Source organism: Chiloscyllium plagiosum, chromosome 17 (assembly GCF_004010195.1).
Source record: "Chiloscyllium plagiosum isolate BGI_BamShark_2017 chromosome 17, ASM401019v2, whole genome shotgun sequence".
NCBI lineage: Eukaryota > Metazoa > Chordata > Chondrichthyes > Orectolobiformes > Hemiscylliidae > Chiloscyllium > Chiloscyllium plagiosum.
In genome coordinates this window covers 70059855-70080543 of record NC_057726.1, presented here as the reverse complement: position 1 = coordinate 70080543, position 20689 = coordinate 70059855, and the positions used below count along the sequence as shown (strand labels likewise).

General features: G+C 39.6%; 1 long non-coding RNA gene across 1 annotated transcript; it reads right to left on the bottom strand.

Annotated features, from left to right (window-relative positions):
- Window positions 1-387: 387 nt before the first annotated feature.
- LOC122558612 lies at window positions 388-17400 on the bottom strand. Its single transcript, XR_006314201.1, has 4 exons — window positions 17361-17400; window positions 16717-17028; window positions 7463-7669; window positions 388-478 (listed from the first exon to the last, which is right to left on the bottom strand). It is a non-coding gene; the product is annotated as an uncharacterized LOC122558612 (long non-coding RNA).
- Between the last annotated feature and the right edge of the window lie 3289 nt (window positions 17401-20689).

Below are 20689 nucleotides of genomic sequence, written 5' to 3'. Positions count from 1 at the left end.
ATTCGCAGTTGCTTTATTGAAATTCAACTTTTGCCGACAGTAATCCTTCTCAGGAATCTTGTGTAATCTTCACTGTTTGCAAAATTTCCATAAGAGGTTTACTGCTTCTGAATGTAGGACAGTTTTCCTCAGCCATTGGAGTGCATCATGTGAAGGTCCATCCTATCATGGTCGTCGCCAGATTCTAACCTGATCAACAACTCTGCAATCTGTGCTTCCTTTTCCTTCCTTCAGGGAATTGCCTTGTCCCTTTAGTTGTCGAGATATCCTTGGTGGAGAAAGTGAGGACTGCAGATGCTGGAGATTAGAGCTGAAAATGTGTTGCTGGAAAAGCGCAGCAGGAATTCCTGAAGAAGGGCTCATGCCCGAAACGTCGATTCTCCTGCTCCTTGGATGCTGCCTGACCTGCTGCGCTTTCCCAGCAACACATTTTTAGCTCTATATCCTTGGTGCCTTGCCCTCATCAGCACTGAATCACCTAGATATTAGAAATAGGATTTGTTAGTTATATATTTAATATGTTCACAATGAACAAGTCCTGATAAGCCAATTATGACCTTGAAAGAGATCTGCTTCCATAGTACTTTAAAAATTGTTTGAACAACTGAAGTGTCGCTGGTCAATTCTTAAATGCTGTATGCATTGTGGACCCTAATACTCAAATATATTGATAGAGGCAAAGGTTAAGTGGTGAGGAATGGATGTTTATAAATATGAATCCTTAAGAATGGACAGTGAACACAATAATAATGAGACAGGTTATCAATACTGATTGTGGAAAAAATTACATTGTTGGATCTAAGTGATAGACTAAGGAAAGCGTCTAACTTGTTTAAGTTGAGAAGCAAAAAGACATGGTTATGGTATTGGTTATTTTATCAAACTTTGAATAAGGGAATGAAATAGAAGAGATGCTAAACTGCATGGAAACAAAAGCAATATTGCATAGTAGTGTTATTAGGACTTCAGTTTCCGACATATTGATTGGGATAAGATATGAATCAAGAGTAAGAAGGAGAAGCATTTTCTGAAATATACTCAGGAAGCCGGCATTGACTAGATTGTTACTGGCCCAATTAGAGAACTGGTATTGCTGGATCTGATGCTGGGAAATGAGATAAGATTGGAGTACCAAAACCAAGAAGGAATATTGAACATTTTTAAAGTCCTGATTAGGTCCCAAATAGAACATTGTGCACTATTCTGGTCATCCCAGTAGGAACATTGTGAGAGTTCTTGACAGGATGCAGAAACGATCTACTAAATGCTACCACGATGGTAGATTTTAATAGCAAGGTTAGGGTAAACGAGTTGGTAATTGTTCTTGAGCAAAGGATGCTGAGGGGAGATTTGATCAAATTCCAGAAGATTACTTGACTAGTTTGGAGAAGGTGAACAAGGAATACAAATTCCCATTAGATAGCAAGGGGCAGGTGACATGGATTTAAGGTTTTGTTAATGATTTCAGAGACAACATTTGGGGAGGTATGTTTATATGCAGCTATTTCTTGTGACCTGCAATTTGTTACATGCAAGTTCAGCAGAACCAAAAATAATTAATGAATTCAAAAGGAAATGAGTAATTAAGGGAAATCAATTCACTAGGCTATGGGATTGAGTAAGAATTGGGATTGACTGAACTGCTACAAAGAAAGGACAAGGACTCGATGGGCAGAGTGGCCTTAGTTTATGTCATAAATGACTTTTTATGACATTGACGAATGGAACAAAAGCTTTCCGAGTTTCCTAATATGTAGCAGAGCATAATGCATCCTGAATGAAATCTATAGATAGAAAGACTCCTAAAACCTATTGCCAGTTCCCCTGTTTTACAGTCCCTTCTATGAGAAGGAAGTATCAAATCTCAAAAACACGGTATTAGCCACTGAGGTGGGTTTTTGTTGAGATTATGCAAAACCAACAGAATGTGGTGATTATTGAATTCTGGGATCAATCAGCAGTTAAAAAGCTCACAACAATTTACAATTAACAACATTACTGTTTATAAACTAAATTTAACTGTTATTAGAAATTTTTGAAACAATCGTCATAAGGAAATGTATCTTAAAACTTTCATCGTCATATCCCACTGGAGTGCACTCACGGCACGGCTCTAACTTTCCAATGGTTACACTGTTTCTCTTGGTCTCTTCATTTCGATACCTGCTCAAAGAAAAGGGAGGAATCAGGAGAACCCTTCCAAAATTTCGATGGTTAGAAATCATTAACCATAATTTTGTAGTAAACTCAATCAAGATGGTGACAGTGACAACAAGCTAATTCACAGGAAAAAAAAAACGGAGGGGAGGTAATCTAAACACACTACTGTATTAAAGGAAAAGAAGACAGAGATTTAACAGGGAATTATCGAGTGAATATTCTGACATCAGTAGGAGGGAAATGCTAGAGTCCATTATAAAAGATTTAAAACAGAGGACTTGGGACACAGTGACAGGATTGGACAAAATCAGCATGGATTTACAAAAGAGAAATTGTGATTGACCAATCTACTGGAACTTACTGATTGTAACTAGTAAAGTTAATAAGGGAGAGCCAGTGGACGTGGTTTACTTGGACATTCAGAAGTCTTTCATTACTTAAGAGATTAGTTCGTAATTCTCAAGAGCATGGGATTAGGGATAGTATATTGAGATGGATAGAAAACTGGCTGGCAGGCAAGAAACAAAAGAGTAGGAGTAAATGGATCTTTTTTCTGAGTAGCAGGCAGTGACTAGTGCAGTGTTGCAGAGGTCAGTGCTTTGACTCCAGCTATTCATTTTATATATTAATGATTTGGATGATGGACCCAAAGAGTGCAGTGATGGAAACAGTGTGCAGATACACTAGTAACATTTCGTGAATAAATCTGGCAAATCAGTTAAATGGAAGAAATCAAATGCAACATTTCAGTGAAAGAATGAAAGTGTTAGATATCTGTAACCCACTGTTTATGAGCGATGCCTCATTTGAAGAACTAAGTCCAAAAGAGAACAGATTTAAATTGCAGTGTAATTACTGGAAACTGATACCACAGGCAAGAATTTTCCAAAACTAATTAACAAGTTTCACACCTTCATTCCATAAATCTACAAGTACTGTTGAATATTAGAACTATGTGTTAAAATGCTTGCCTGTGGAGCGTATCTGATGTAACATGGTCAAATATGATCACTGCTAGTACAATAATTACCAATATCCCCAATATGGATCGATAAATCAGGTGGACAGGAACAAAATGATAATCTGGAAAAGTATAAAGTAATCAATGACTCGCTCAAAACATACCATTTTAACGACATTTTGACTACTTAAGAATCCAGAGTCATCATGTATTCAACTTGTTGGCCTCTAAATCCACTCACTGTTGCTCACAGTTATATAGGCCAGTGAGTCTTTTACAGTTAAAGAGCATTAGGACAAAAATAATGAATGTATTTGTCAAGAAACTACCAGCACTTTGACAAACATTGTGTTTCTCCATTATGATTTCTCATGCTGTAAATAAAATCCAAGAACATAATTTAAAAAAAAAACCTCTTTCCAAGCAGTCATAAATGGTATAACTATTTAATATCATTGGATTAATTAGGTCAGCATTTATTGCCTTACCTGAATTTGGTGTTTGAGCAGCAATTGGAAAGAGGGTGAGTTTATTGAAGTAAAACAAAACCATGGGACATGGGTAACTCTGCTTTGGGTAAAATGGACTGTCCATGTCTAATTGCCCTGAAGAAGGTGATGATGTTATCCATTTTTGACTCACTGCTGTCGATGTCATAGAGCTGTGAATAGCATGGAAACAGACTCTTTGGTCCAACTCGTACATGCCAAACATATATGCTAATTTAATTTGTCAACATTTGGCCCATGCCACTTTGAAGCCTATTCATGCATGCATCCAGGAGCCTTTTAAATATTATAATTGTACCAGCCTCCACCACTGCGCTGGTAGCTCATTCCAACACGCACCACCCTTTTCATGAAAAGGATGGCCCTTACATCCATTTTAAATCTTTCCACTCTCGCCTTAAACCTATGCCCTCAAGTTTTGAACTCCCTCACTCAGGGGAAAAGACTTCACCAATTTACCCTATCCATCCCCCTCAAGGTTTTATAAAATTCTGTAAGGTCACTCCTCAGCCTCAGAAACTCCAGGGAAATTTGCTGTAGCCTATTCAGCCTCTCCCTATAGTTCAAACCCTCCAACCCTGGCAACATCCTTATAAATCTTTTCTGATCCCTTTCAAGTTTCACAACATCCTTCTAAGAGCAGGCTCACTACAATTGAATGCAGCATTCCAAAAGTGGCCAAATCAATGTCCTGTACAGCCACAAGGTGACCTTCCATCTCCTATACTCAATGCACTAACCAATAAAGGCAAGCATACAAACGCCTTCTTCACTTTCTTGTCTACCTGGGACTCCATTTTCAAGAAACAATGAACCTACACTCCATGGTGTTTTTGTTCAGCAACACTCCCCAGGATCTTACCATTAAGTCTATGTGGTGTACAGCTTTGCACAATTCTGAGGTAGAGGGTTTCAGGATTTTGACACAACAATGGTGAAGTAATGGAATGATGATACAGTTCCAGCACAGGAGATTGTGTGGCTTCGAGTGGAACTTGCAGGTGCTGGTATTCCTATGTATCTACCACCCTTGTGGTACAGATCATGGGTTTGGAAATTGCTGTCAAAGTGACTTTGAGGAGTACAAATATGATATGATCAACAAATATATTTAGATGGACTACACACTGAAACTGACCTGGTAATACTTCTTGATTCCACCTGTTAAGACTCCGAATTATTTTGTTTATTTGTATTACCAATTTCATGTCAGGGGTCATAAATAAATAGCTGTAACATCATTTATCGTAACAGCAAAAGTAGGCCATTCAGCCAATTGAGTTTGTTCTGCCAGTTAATGAGGCTATGGCTGATCCAGCAATAATCAATTACGCTTCTTTGCCTTTTCCTCAACTCTTGACTTCCTTATTCAATTAAATCTATTGCAGCCTTGAATATATGCAATAACACAACCACTGCAGCCCTCTGCAAATGAGGAATTCCACAGATACACTACCTGCAGAGAAGAAATTCCTCCTGATCTCCGTTCTGATTAGATGACTCCTTACCCTGCCATTATGGGTTCTGGTCCTAGACAGTCTGACAGGAGAAAGCAACTTTTAAGCATCTAACCTATCAATCCATGTAAGAATACGACAGGTTTCAAGAATGTTGCCTGTCATTCGTCTTAACTTAAACAAATACAGACACAACATACTCAACCTTCCCAATAAGAAAACTCCTGGATACCAGGGTGGTCCTCTTGAACCTTCTTTGGATTGCCCCAGTGCAGTCTTTATTGCAATCTTTATTTCAATAAGGCGACCAAAACTGTTTATGTATTCTAAATGGCCTTGAGTAACTTTCCTATATGTGTAGATCAGAGTGGTGCTGGAAAAACACAGCAGGTCAGGCAGCATCTGAGGAGAAGGAAAATCGATGTTTCGGGCAAAAACACTGGTCCTCATGAACCTTCTCAGGATTGCTCCAGAGCAGTCTTTATTGAAATCTTTATTTCAATAAGGCGACCAAAACTGTTTATGTATTCTAAATGGCCTTGTTAAACTTTCCTATATGTGTATATCAGAGTGGTGCTGGGAAAGCACAGCAGGTCAGGCAGCATCCAAGGAGAAGGAAAATCGACGTTTCGGGCAAAAGCCTTTCATCAGGAATCCTGATGAAGAGATTTTGCCCGAAACGTCGATTTTCCTGCTCCTCGTATGCTGCCTGACCTGCTGTGCTTTTCCACCACCACTCTGATCTAAACTCTGGTTTCCAGCAGCTGCAGTCCTCACTTTTGTCTTTCCTATTTGTGTATGTCATTCTCTTTGAAATAAAGGTCAACATTCCATTTGTCTTCCCGATTTCCTGCTGAACGTGGATGCTAGGTTTGGTGATTAATGTATTTGGCCCCAAATTGTTTGCACTCCAGTTTTCTGTAACTTTCTCCATTTCAATAATATTCCACTTTTCTTCCTGATAAAAGTTTAAAATCTCACATTTTCCTTCTTTATGTTTCAGCTGCAAAGTTTTTGCCCTCTTGTATATCTTGACTATATCTCTGCAGCCCGTGACACTCTCATTACTTGCCTTCCCTCTTATTTTGGTGTCATCTGCTAACTTAGTGATAGTGCATTCATTGTGCTCATCCAGTTCATTTATATTTTAAATATTATGGCCTAGCATTGATGTTTGAGCACTCCATTAATTGTAGGTGAAATATAGTGTATAGGTGCACTCTTTCGTCCAATTTTTTTATATTCCCTTTAGATGATCCCGTATCAATGCTAATATATTTCCTGTGATATAATGGAATCTCATCTTATTGAGTTGCCTTATAGAAAATTACAGCGCAGTACAAGCCCTTCGGTCCCCGATGTTGCACTGACCCATGGAACCAATCTGAAGCCCATCTAAACTACACTATTCCAATTTAATCCATATGTTTATCCAATGAGCATTTAAATACCCTCAAAGTTGGCGAGTGTACTGCTGTTTCAGGCAGTGCGTTCCACGCCCCTCCTACTCTCGAAGTAAAGAAACTACCTCTGACATCTGTCCGACCTAGCACCAGAAGCTCAGCTTTAATTCTCTGCATATTCTCTACATCTGAAATAACACACCTTTGATACCAGCGAACAAAAACATACTTTGTATTGCACAAATTAATCAGTCGAAATGTTCAGATAATGTCTACATTCAGTCAAGCCAGCAATGTATATATGCTAGAATTAAGCACACTGAAACCATTACCCCAATTTACGAATCCACACTCCTTTTCTGCGTTTCTCCAAACCATGCTGACAAGCTGATTTTAAGCACCTCTGAAGAAGGATACTGAGCGGCTTTTCTATCCAGTTGATTTGAATGCAATTCTATATAACACACTTAGAAATTTCATTACTGCCAGTAGAATATATCACCTGATATTACTTTGTAAACAAAAACATCAAGTTTTTTCTTTGCAAATCTGCTTCAATGTTTATATGTTCTTAAAGTCATTTTACAGTTTTCTTCTCCTTGAGATTCCTCTACTGCTTTCATCATTCTGTGGAGTGCAACATTATGTCTGTGCTTAATATAGTACTGGATACGTTGCCTGAAATTAGATAGATGAATGCATCCTGCCACACTACTCAAATTTATGTTGAACCTGCATAAAATTCTGAATTACTAGCGGATTTGAAGATTCCATAGTGGTATTGAATTAAATACAGAGTACTCTTTATATTTTACAAGTGACACAATATCTGCAACAACCGTTCAACTACTGCTGATGGAACATATACATGCATCGTGTTTGTTGTAATTTTACCTACGTTGTCGACAATGCAGCTGCAATTTGCTGGACCAGTGATAGAAACATGATAGACTTGACAGGTGTAAACCGTACCTTGCTCAATTGGCCGTGTCTCTTCTAAGGAACTGATCACTTCACACAGTCTGTCTGTTGTTTCCTGTTGTAAGTTGAAATTCCTGTCAGAATTCTGGTGCCATTTTTATGCCAGGTAAGGTTGAATTCCTTCGGATGAAACTCAGCCGTTTGACAGTGGAGTCTCATAAAGGTAGATGAAGCCTTGTGGAATGATGTGGAGACAATCTTCAGGGGTACAGGAGCAGGTAAATTGAAAGAAAAAGAAAAAAAGATTAGAAAAAAAAAACAAATGAATATCTTTAACTGTTTTACCTTCATGTACAGTGTTTAGTAACCACATCAAGGCATCTTCGTTGGATCTTAGTTAAATGTTATTTTGTGAATGAACTGCAAAGATAATTCATCCTTTACTCTCCAGCACCGAACTGAAAATGATTGATCTTCACATCGTGGAAACATTTTACTGTGTGTGCCAAATCAAAACCTGAGTAAACCAGAATAAATTGGGTGGATGGTGGTGGTTGGGGAAAAGGGGGGTCTTTATTCTACTGCTTAGTATTCCACGTGCCTAGCGCAGAGAAAGATGGTTGTGGATTTTGGAGGTCAATCTACTCAGCTCTGGGACATCATTTCAGCAGTTTGTCAGGTCTATACCCATTCTTCAGTTGCTTCATCAATAATTTACCTCCAATATAACGTCTCAAGTGGGAATGTTTGCTAATGACTGTATAATGTTCAGTTCAAAAAACAACTTCTCAGAAAAGAATATCTGTGCATGCAACGAGTACCCAGACTCTCCTTTGGCATTGTTGGCATTACACTCACAGAATGTCCCACTGTTTACATCCTGAGGGAGATCTGGACTTAACCATATAAACACTTTAACTGCAAACGGGCTCACGGGCTGGCTAGTCTGGGTCAAGTATCTCACCTTCTGAAATCCCAAACCTTTACAAAAACTGCAAGACACAAGTCTGGAGTGTTATGGAATACCCTCCATGTTCCTGGATGAGTGAATCTTCAGGAACGTTCAGGAAACTTGACAGCATCCAGGACAAAACTGATTGTGTGGAGTTTGCACATTCTACCCATGTCTGCGTGGATTTCCTCCGGGTGCCCCGGTTTCCTCCCACTGTCCAAAAATTTTCAGGTTAGGTGAATTAGCCATGCTAAATTGCCCGTAGTGTTAGGTGCAGGGGTAAATATAGGGGAATGGGTCTGGGTGGGTGCGCTTCGGTGGGTCGGTGTGGACTTGTTGGGCCGAAGGGCCTGTTTCCACACTGTCTGTAATCTAAAGTCATCTAAAATTGCCTGCTTGGTCAGCAACTCAGGAATTAAATCAATTTTCCTTTGAGGACACACTTTGAGAGGCTTCCGTGAGGATTTCATTTTGAATTTCGAGGTTTCTTTTGATTTTCAGGGACTTCTTTCTCATTCTCCACCACTCCTTTATTGTATGCTGCTGTCATGAAATAACACAGCCCTGAGTATTTGTACTGAATTATACATATTTACCTGTTTGTTTTCCTTTTTCTTAGGTGCTATAGCACAAATCCCCACATATTAAATATTTTATTTTGGAGCATATAAATTAGATATTTAAAAGTTAATTGATTATAAATGGGTCTTCCATATGCTGTTTCATAAGTGGAAATGTTGACCTTATAGTCAACCATTTTCCCACAACCACACATTGAATGCTCTCTGTTTTCCAGCATGCCCAGTTGATCATTTGTAGATACACCAACATTATCAAAAGCTCCCTTAGTTTGTGATGAGTAACATCTTTCTTACATTGCTCTATGTTATTGAAGTTTCATTGTTCTAGGTTGTTCAATAATGAGTGTCTACAGAACATATGGTGAACTTTTCATCTGACAGAGTCATAGAATTTATCATAATACAGAAGGAGGCCTTTTAGCCCATCACGTTTGCACAGGCTCTATGATCTAGTACCAATTTTGTGCCCTTTCCTCATATCCTTGTAGATTCTAATTATGTAAAAATATTCAAACAGTTTTTTTTCCCCACTCATGGGATGTGGACGTCACTGGCTGGCAATAACTTGATTGCCATCCCTCGTTACCTTTGAACTTGCTAGGCCATTTCAGAGAGCAGTTAAGAGTCAACAACATTGCTGTGGGTCTGGAGTCACATGTAGGCCAGACCAGATGAGGATGGCAGATTTCCTTCATTAATGAACCAGGTGGTCTTTTCCAACAATTGGTTTCACTGTCAGCAGTAGTGTCTTAATTCCAAAGTTGTTTTAAGTCGAATTCAAATTCCACCATCTGCCATAGTGAGACTTGAACCCAGTCCTCAGAATGTTAGCTGAACTTCTAGATTAATAATCTATCTATCTATAATACCACTGGACTGTCACTTCCCCACACCTCTTGAATACCTCAACTGAACCTGCCTCCACCACATTTCCAGGCAGTGCATTCCAAACCCTTACCCTATGTGGATTATTTTTTTTCTCACATAATCCTTGCTTCATTTGGACGCCCTCTCAGTCTTGTTTCTTTTACCAGTAGGAACAACTTTTCCTGATCTTCTCTGCCTAGCCCCCTCAGGATTTTGAAAATCTCAATCAAATCTCTTTTCGAAGTACTTCTCTCCAGGAAGAACAATCCCAACTTCTTCAATCTACCCTCATAGCTGAAGTTTCTCATCACTGAGATCATTCTAATAAGTTACTTCTGCACTCTCACCAATGTATTCACATTTTTCTGATAATGTGGATCACAACTGTACACAATACTCCAGAGGTGGTCTAATAAGTGTCATGTACAATTTCAACATCATCTTTTCTGAGACAGTTTTGCAGAACCTAAATGATCTCAAAGTAGGAGATCTGCTCAGGAACAGAGATCATTACATAGTCTATCTTAGCATTCAGCTTGAGATTACATAAATTGGATTGGAACAATTGTGCCAAACTTAAATAAAAGATAAATAGGAATGAGGGCTGAGTGTAGACTGGGAAAATAAATAACAGAAAAGAGGGTTGAGGAGCAACAACAAACATTTAAGAAAAAAATCCATGACTCATGACAAAGATATCTCCCATTAAGGAAAAAGGATTCTCAGAAGGAGATAAGACAAGCATGATTATCCAAGGAAGTAAAGGATATCATTAAATTCAAAGAAATTTAACACAAATTGGCAAATCTGACTGGTAAACCAGGGCATTAGGAATGATTTCAAAGCTGACAAAAGATGACAAAAATAAAATTAAGTGTGATTAAATAAACTATGAGGACAAATTAGCAAGTAGACATTAAATATATAAAAAAGGACAAGGAAGTCCAACATGAACACTGGTCCTTCACACAATGAGGCAGGGCTGAGAAAATAATAATGAGGAAAGAGCAAATGGCAAAAGAATTGAATAAATACTCTGTATTAATCTTCACAGCATAGGATATGTGGGGGTGGTGGAAATAAACATAATAATTATCATGAGTGTACTGTGGAACCAAATGAGTTTGAAGGTTGATGGGGTCCAACAATGGACTGTAATAGAAATAAAAGAATTGATAGAAATCCTTGAGTCCTTATTTTCTGGTAGAGTGGCAAACATTTGGAAAACTGCCAATGTAACTTTCTTATTCAAAAAGGGACAAAACAAACAGTTATGTGACCAACGGTGTTCCACAGGTATTGGTGCTGGGTCTAATTTTGTTTGTCATTTAGATAAATGATTTAGATGAGAATATAGGAGGTACGATTCGTGAGTTTGCGGATAACACAAAGATTGGTGGTATAGTGGACAGTGAAGAAGATTATCTTAGATTATAAAGTGAGCTTGATCAATTGGGTTAATGGGCTGAAGAGTGACAGATGCAGTTTCTTTCGGATAAGCGTGAATTTGATAAAACAAATAAAGGTAGGAATGTCCGAAAGGTTTTAGCTCAAAACATTGACTTTCCTGTTCCTCAGATGCCGTCTGACCGGTTTCCTTTTCCAACTCCACATTCCAAGGACAGGACTTACACAAGTATAAATCTTCGAGGAGAAAGTGAGGTCTGCAGATGCTGGAGATCAAAGTTGAAACTTTATTGCTGGAACAGCACAGCAGGTCAGGTGTTCCACGGGTATTGGTGCTGGGTCTAACTTTGTTTGTCATTTAGATAAATAATTTAGATGAGAATATAGGAGGTATGATTAGTCACTTTGAGGATAACACAAAGATTGGTGGTATAGTGGACAGTGAAGAAGAGTATCTTAGATTATAAAGTGAGCTTGATCAATTGGGTTAATGGGCTGAAGAGTGACAGATGCAGTTTCTTTCGGATAAGCGTGAGATAAGCGTGAATTTGGTAAAACAAATAAGTGTAGGAATGTCCGAAAGGTTTCGGCTCAAAACATTGACTTTCCTGCTCCTCAGATGCCATCAGACCTGTTTCCTTTTCCAACCCCACATTCCAAGGACAGGACTTATCCAAGTATAAGTAGGGCCTTGGGTACTGTTGTAGAACTGACAGACCTAGGGTTCAGGTCTATAATTCTTTGAAATTTGGATCACATATGGATCGGGCGGTTGAGAAGGCATTTAGCTTGATTTTCTTCATTGCTGAGACCTTTGAGTATAGGATTTGGGACATTATGATGAAGTTATACAGGATGTTGGTAAGGCCTCTTCTGCAGTACTGTGTCCAGTTCTGGTCACCCTGTTACAGGAGCGTAGTACATTTAAAGTGATCATAGAGAAATTTAAAATAATAATGAGGATATAGACAAGGTGAATGGCAGGGTGAATGGCACCCTAAGGGTGGGGGATTTCAAGAGTAGCGGGCATATTTTTAAGGGAGAGGAAGGAGATCTTAAAAATACATGTGGGTATTTTTTTTTTTACACGGACAGTGGCTCCTGTGTAGAATGAACTTCCAGAGGAAAAGGTGGAAGTGGTAAATTGCTTAAAAAACATTTTGATAAGAACATGAACAACAGATGTTTGGAGGGAATGGGCCAAGTGTCAGCAGGTGGGACTGCTTTAGTTTGGAATTGTGGTTGGCAAGGGCTGGTTGGACCAAAAGGTTTGTTTCCATGTTTTGTGACTCTATGTCAGGCTGGTTAATTTGACAGTTGTTAATGTGAAATGTTAGAGTCTGTCATAAATAACACAGCATTTAGACAAGCATCTTTTTTAAAAAATCAAACCAAAACAGCATTGCCTTTGAAGAGGCATTCAATAAGATCATGTAAGTAGCATGTTAGCTTGGATAGGGACTGAGTAGCTAATAGAAGACACCACTGAAATAAGTTGGGTTTTCAGGATGGCAACCTGTAACTAGTGGAGAGCCACAGGTTGCTGGGGCCGCTGTCATTTATAAAATATACTCATGACTTGGATGATAGAATTGTATATTCTATTACCAAGTTCGCTGATACCATACAAAAAAAAATGGGTAGGCAAGTCGTGAGGATGACACAATAAGTATTGAGAGAGATATGGACAGGTTAAGTGAATGGTCAAAAACTTATCAGATGGAATATAATGTGGAAAATGTGAGGTCATGCACGTCAGCGGGAAAAATAGAAGAGCTGAATATTATTTGAATAAGGAAATATTACAGAAAGCTTTAACACAGAGTGATCTGGATGTCCTAGCACATGCATCACAAGGAGCTAACAACCATGTTCAGTCAGCGATAGGAAGGGAAAATTGCCTGATCTTATTTCCAAAAGAATGGAGCACAAAAACAGGGAAGTTTTGCTAAAACTATACAAATGAGACCCATCTGGAAAAGTAGATTTTCCCTTACCTAATGAAAGATAGATTGGCATCGAAGACAGTTCAGAAAAGATCCACTGAGATGTTTCCGGTTCTGGGGCAATTTTAGTAAGGGGAGAGGCAGAGTCTTCTAGGTTTTTTACTCATTTGACTTTAGAAGACCTAGTTGAAACATGTCAGATTCATAGAGGCTCAGAGATTTATAGGCTCACCAGAATATGTGCTGGGAGATTATTTTTCCTTGTGGAAGAATGTAGGAATCAGAGGGCATAGTGTCAGAGCAAGGGGTCACTCATTTAAGACAGACAAGGAAGAATTTCCTGTATCAGAGGATGGTCAATCCATGGAGTTCTTTAGGGCAGAAGGTCGTTTAGAACTGACAGAGAGACTTTTAATCAATGATTAGTGAGATAAGGCAGGAAAATGAATTTAAAGATTATCAAATCAACTATGATCTCATTCAATGAATGCCATACATCTACTTTTTCAACTCATGGTCTCATTTTGTGATTTTGTGAAACCAGCATATTGTAATTTTACAAAGTGACCATCAAAGGCCTGAGCTGGAGCTATGAAGAAATTTTCAGGTGTGAATTTGAATTCCTTCAAAATGTGCCTGAGCTAAGCATTGTCAAGCACAAAGAAAACATTAAAGTTTTGGTGTCACATGTGGCTGAATATCAAAAGCAGGCTCAAGGTCTTTTACTTCAAACATTTTACCATCTTTTCTGTGGAAAGGAAATAGCAGCTGCCCATCATAATTCCTTCTTTTTTGACTCACCCTCTCGATCCCGCCCCTAACCTCGCCTTCCACCAGTACAGGTCACATTTTGTTTCAACAATCAGAACAAATCCTTCTTCTGATCGGAATGGCGAGCATCCCATTTGCTATCTGTATTATATGCCGACAATCAGAACTCAGATTTCTTTTTGAAGTTTCGACTTCATAGCTCATTTTTGCTTTTCTTTCGATACATATTTCAGCAAATCTGAAGTCAATTTTTAATGTGTATAATATTCATTTAAGTCTAAGAGTAATTTTGCTTCTTTTTTAAAAAAATGTAATCAATATCAATATTTTCAGATAGCTATTGGCCGTATCCCCAATGATATCATAACTACACTTATTTTGACTGTGTGTTATTGTTCCACTGCATGCTTTAAATAAAGTTGTTATTTTTCATTGTTTAGACATTGGCACTGACCCTGTGTTGACCCAGGGGACACTTGAATACCCTGAAATGGTAATTAGCCTTACATAAGGTGTTCAGTATGGTGGGGTTCAATAGATTCATGGTGCGCATGTGAGGGATAGCACTAAGAATATTCAGCAACCCTGAGTTCGACAAAGCAAGCAGGTTTTTCCAAGTCTGTGAGAGATAAGACACATGCTTCGTTTTGAGAAAATCTTAATGGAAATCTCGAGATGCTGGAATAGATATAAAACTTTGGCTTAAAGGGACATTGATTCCAAAATTTAGATTAGATTTTTAGATTAGATTACTTACAGTGTGGAAACAGGCCCTTCGGCCCAACAAGTCCACACCGCCCCGCCGAAGCGCAACCCACCCATACACCTCTATTTACCCCTTACCTAACACTACGGGCAATTTAGCGGGGCCAACTCACCTGACGTGCACATCTTTGGACTGTGGGAGGAAACCGGAACACCCGGAGGAAACCCACGCAGACACGGAGAGAACGTGCAAACTCTACACAGTCAGTCGCCTGAGGGGGGAATTGAACCCGGGTCTCTGGCGCTGTGAGGCAGCAGTGCTAACCACTGTGCCACCGTGCCGCCCACTAATGCATTGCTACAGCTGCCCATTAGTAAATAGTCAACCATTGGGCACTATGGTGGGAAGGGATATGGATAGAGTGACTGACTGAAGTGCTCCCACCTGTGTGGAGCTATTTGTCGTGTGTGTGTGCAGAGGGCTGTTGGAGCATGTTAGAGTCATTAACAGATTTGTTTCATGACTATATCATGGTTGGGGGGGGGGGGGGGGTGGGGGCGGTCGTTGTATTGGAAAACAGTTGCACTTCTTCCCAACAAAGTTTTCATCTTAAAGTTTCATTTTATAGCATATTACCACATGTGTTATCACTTGTATCTGTTCCACAATTATAGAGTGATAGAGATGTACAGCATGGAAACAGCCCCTTCGGTCCAACCCGTCCATGACGACCAGATATTCCAACCCAATCTAGTCCCACCTTCCAGCACCAGGCCCTTATCCCTCCAAACCCTTCCTATTCACACACCCATCCAAATGCCTCTTAAATGTTGCAATTGTACCAGCCTCCACCACATCCTCTGGCAGTTCATTCCATTCACGTACCACCTTCTGCGTGAAAAAGTTGCCCCTTAGACCTCTTATATTTTTTCTCCTCTCGCTCTAAACCTATGTCCTCTCGTTCTGGATTCCCCGACCCCAGGGAAAAGGCTTTGTCTATTTTTCCTATCCATGCCCCTCCTAATTTTGTAAATCTCTATAAGGTCACCCCTCAGCCACCGATGCTCCAGGGAAAACAGCCCTAGCCTGTTCATGCTCTCCCTGTCACTCAGATCCTCCAACCCTGGCAGCATCCTTGTAAATCTTTTCTGAACCTTTGAAGTTTCACAACATTTTCCATTTATCAGTATTTGTACGAGCACTGTTATTTTCACATGCAGCAGGTTTTGTTTGCGACCTTCGTCCAGAGTCAAGCTCTGAGCCGAACTGAGGTGGCAGAGATTATGACCCTATACTGGTGTAATCTCAAGCGGCTTCTCGGTTGCAATTGATTGCGAATGAAGGATTTTGTTCGGATCTCAAAAAACCAACACCTCTCCCCTTGTCTCAGCATTCCAATTCTGAGTAAGTGTTTTTATACCCAATAAGTTAAACAAGCTTTAAAAATCTATAAATTTCTAGTAACCAAGCAAACCTAAATGAAGTTTTTTTTTGACTTGCTTAAATGATGTGTTAAAACAGCTCATGTTATATTTCTAAAATTGTGAATAATCCTGCAATTATCCATCCCAAACATAGAATACTCACATTTTAAAAAAGGTCTTTATTCCCAACTTTGATTTTCTTTTTGTTGTTTCTATTATCAGGGATTCTGGTCCTGTCCCTAGAAACCTAACCATTGTTGAATGCATGTTGCTCCAGTTACTGCATTAGAGAAATGTACTGTTTTATACTCAGGACTGTTATATATTGAACAAACAACATTGGAATGTTTAAAAATGAGAGTGAAACCTTTCAGGAGAGATGTTTGGAAGCGCTGCTACACACAAAAGGTGGTAGAGGTTTGAACTCTTCTACACACAGTAGTGGATGATTGTCGTTAATATTAAACTGAGATTTTATTAATTTTTTTTAAGCAAAAGATATTAAGGGATATAGTCCAAACATAGATAAGTGGAGTTAGGCTGAAGTTCAGCCATAATTTCATTGAATGGGGGAACAGGCTCGAGGGGCTGAATGGCCTAATCCCAATATCTCCGAAAATGTTCCCGTTTATAATTTTTAGCAACGCTTACCAGACACGAGGATTTGCATCTCGGTTCCTTTCCCAACTGTTCGATGCTGATATTTGACGGCACAGTGATACACACCGGCATCCGCAACAGTCACATTCAGAACATGAAGGTACGCGCCGCCTCTCCTCACAGTGAACCTTTTCCTGCCGTTTGCTTGCAGGAAGCTCTTGTTCCCGTCTCTCCACCAGTAAGCAGTTACCGCCGAGTGATTAACATGGAAAGGGAAAGGACACCGGAAGAGAACATTCCCACCCTGGCGCGCCGGTGTTTGTGCCAGATTCCAGCCATGGTCGCCAGAGCTGCAGACAGAAACTGACAACAAAATATCCAAAACTAAATCATAGCCACAGAGGGAAACAAAAACACTGCTAAAACTAATATTGTGCATCCCGTCTTTTGTTACATTAGTAATGCTGCTTAACCATCTAAGTTTAACTATCTATCCTGCTAACGAATGCATTTCCTAATTAAATTACCATAACCAATATTGCTTTTCACATTCACATCATTCTTTTCTGCAAAGAACACTCAATATGAAAATATTTAATGAAGTTCAAGTAGCAGAAAGCTAGCTTGTGTAGGATATCGGACACAAGTTCTTGCTCAGGGAAGTTTAATAATTAACATGAAATCTAAATGCCCACCTACATACAAAATTCCCAGGAAAGATATGTCGCTAAATGATGGAGTCTCCAACATATCCGCCAGCGTGAATGGCTAACTCACAGAGTTGGAAATGGAAATACTGTCGAGACAATGAGAGCAAAGGTGCCCCTGTGTCTGCAATATCGTTTCGGAACTGTCCGTGATGTCACACAGCTTCTGCTGGCAAGTGGAGAATCTCTTGCTGTAAATCTGGACGGGGAGCTGTGAAGGAGAAACAAAAGTGTTGCCTTTACCATGAAAGGTAACATAAGCCATGATAATTTAACTGTTTTCTTCACCTATAAACATAGAAATAACTAATGCCTGTAAAAATGGTATAGCAAATGGCATGAGATTTTAATCGACATGTCGATTGTTCGAACCAACCCAGTCAGGGTGTCCTTGAGGAAGAGTTGATTAAGTGTATCCCCATAAGGCGTTCAACAAGGCTCTTTATGGAAGACTGCTTAGCAAGTTTAGATTACAACCATTTCGATACATAACTGGCTCAAAGATAGAAGATAGAGGGTGTTGGTGGAGTCGTTGCCTTTCAGAATGGAGGCCTGTGACCTGTGGTGTGCCACAAGTTTCGGTGCTGGTCTGCTGCTTTTCATCATTATTTAAATGCTTTTGAATGTGAACGTAGGAGGCATACTTAATAAGTTTGGAGGTGACACCAAAATTGAAGGTGTAGTGGACAGGGAAAAGAAGGAAAATGGGATTTTGATCAGATGGGGCAATGGCCGAAGAGTAGCAAATGGTATTTAATTTAGATCAGTGTTTCTCAACCTTTCCGTTATCAACGCCCCCTTCTTATCCTTCAAATCACGCAACGCCCCCAAATCACAAAAGTTTGTGGGCGGCACGGTGGCGCAGTGGTTAACACTGCTGCCTCACAGCGCTTGAGACCCGGGTTCATATCCCACCTCAGGCGACTGTGTGGAGTTTGCACATTCTCCCTGTGTCTGCGTGGGTTTTCTCTGGATACTCCGGTTTCCTCCCACAATCCAAAGATGTGCAGGTCAGGTGAATTGACCATGCTAAATTGCTCGTAGTGTTAGGTAATGGGTAAATGTAGGGATATGGGTGGGTTGCGCTTCGGCGGGTCGGTGTGGACTTGTTGGGCCGAAGGGCCTGTTTCCACACTGTAATGTAATCTAATCTAATGTAATCTGTTTTTGCACATATAACTGCAATAGACTGCAGCGCTGAAAACGGAAAACTTTTGTGAAATATGTTTCATATACAACAAAAAATAAATGTTATCATTTATTACTGTTCTTACTGTCTACCTACTTTTGGCTCACTTTGTATAAAATTTAGTCTGTGATAGCAAAATACTCAATGCGATCCTTGTGGTTCATGTTGTCTTGCTAAATCATATACATCTGGTTCAATTTTTGTCAAAAGCAATCTCAGGTCACCATGCTGAACAACATCCATGCGATTGCGGGTCTGATCTTGTATTCTAGCGATGGCACTGAATCCTTTCTCAACCAAATAAGAGATAGAAAATGGTAGTGCAAACCACTTTGCCTCTTCATGTAATAGCCAGAAACGACATCAGGTGGCATCTTGGATCCAAAAAAGGGGCTCACTCATTGTGAAAACCGAATTTTCATTGCGGTGTCATTTTGGAGCTCTTTCATTTCTTCCTGAAGGCGAATGTCCATTTCTTCTGCGAATGAGATAAAGGGGTCAGTCAGCCATGTCGCGATCTCCATCTTGATAAGATCAGCAAATAATAGAACATAGAACATAGAACATAGAAGAATACAGCGCAGTACAGGCCCTTCGGCCCTCGATGTTGTGCCGATCCAAGCCCACCTAACCTACACTAGCCCACTATCCTGTAATATTTTCATATCATCTTGCAGTGCACGAATGTGAGCTGAGTAGATAAGTAATTGATCATCAGTAACATCCTCCCTGATGTTGTTTAATCTTGGGAACTGTTAAAACACACAACGACTGATATTTCGATGAAAGAGATCAAGTTTCACAATAAAAGATGTAACAGCATTCCTTGCTTTTATGAAACTCACATTCTCTCCTTGTATCTGCATGATCAACGAATTGCACTTATCGAATATATCTGCAAAATATGCACAGTCATGTTTTATGGTTTCGGATTTTATACAAAGCTTTTCATTATTTCTGTGTAGGAATTCAATGATAGAAACGAACAGCTCATGAAAACGATTGAGGCATTTTCCTTTTGAGAGCCATCTCGCTTGTGTGTGTAACAGCAATTGTAGAAATTCATCTTCATTATCTTTACAGAGTTGACGGAGAAGTCATTCATTCAGAGCATGTCTCTTTATATAATTTATCACATCTATCACCACTTGTAGAGAATGGTTGAGGGATTAATTAAATTTCTTTGCAGCCAGATGCTGCCGATGTATAATGCGTGAAAACATGTGTCATTTCTCTCGTTAATAATGCGACAAATCCCTGATGTTGGCCAGTCATAGCGCATGCGCCATCCGTAGCACAAGCAACAATGTTTTTGAGGGGAACAGATTTTTTATCAAAATAATCCTTGACGCAGTCGAAGATAGTCTTACCTTTGGTATCTGTCGGTAGATCCAGAGCAAAAAGTAGTTCTTCTCATATTTCATTTTTGTCGATGTAACGTATGTACCCCTAAAGTGAAGGATGATTTCTGCATATAGTACTTTCATCAATTTGTAAGGCGATTTCTTTCGATATCAAAAGGGAACATAATTTATCCTCAACATTTGAGGCTATTTCATCAATGCACCTTCTCACGGAATCGTTGCTAAGAAGAATACGCTTGATGGTTCCTGAGGCAGCATGGTTGATCATACTTAAGCAATAGCTGGAAGCATCAACGATTCACCCACGGAATGAGGTTTACCACATTTTGCAATTAACTTCGCTCTGTTGTATGATGCCACAAGGCCATGCACATTTGTGGCTCCCATCTTTGAAAAAGCAGTGGAAATCGTTGGTCGCTGATTGAATTTATTCTTTAATGTTTGCAAATATGCCAAACCTTTGTCCTTTTTTGTCACTGTGTTTCTTTTCCAAATGTTTAATAAGATGGGAAGGCTTCATGGCCTCGTTGAAAAAACTTTGTTCACAGAGCAAGCGTGTTAGTACAGTTAAAAAGCTACGTTTCATCTTCCTAGAAGCGACACGAGTTAGGTGATATTGATCTCAGCAGTAGAATCAGTGCCAACTGCAAACGAGTTCAAATGGTTTACCAATCTCAGAGAAGACTATCAATAATAGCGGAGCAATCAATCAGATTGCATGCCTCCATGGGTGCAGGGAAAATAGCAGACTTGTGTTATGAGAC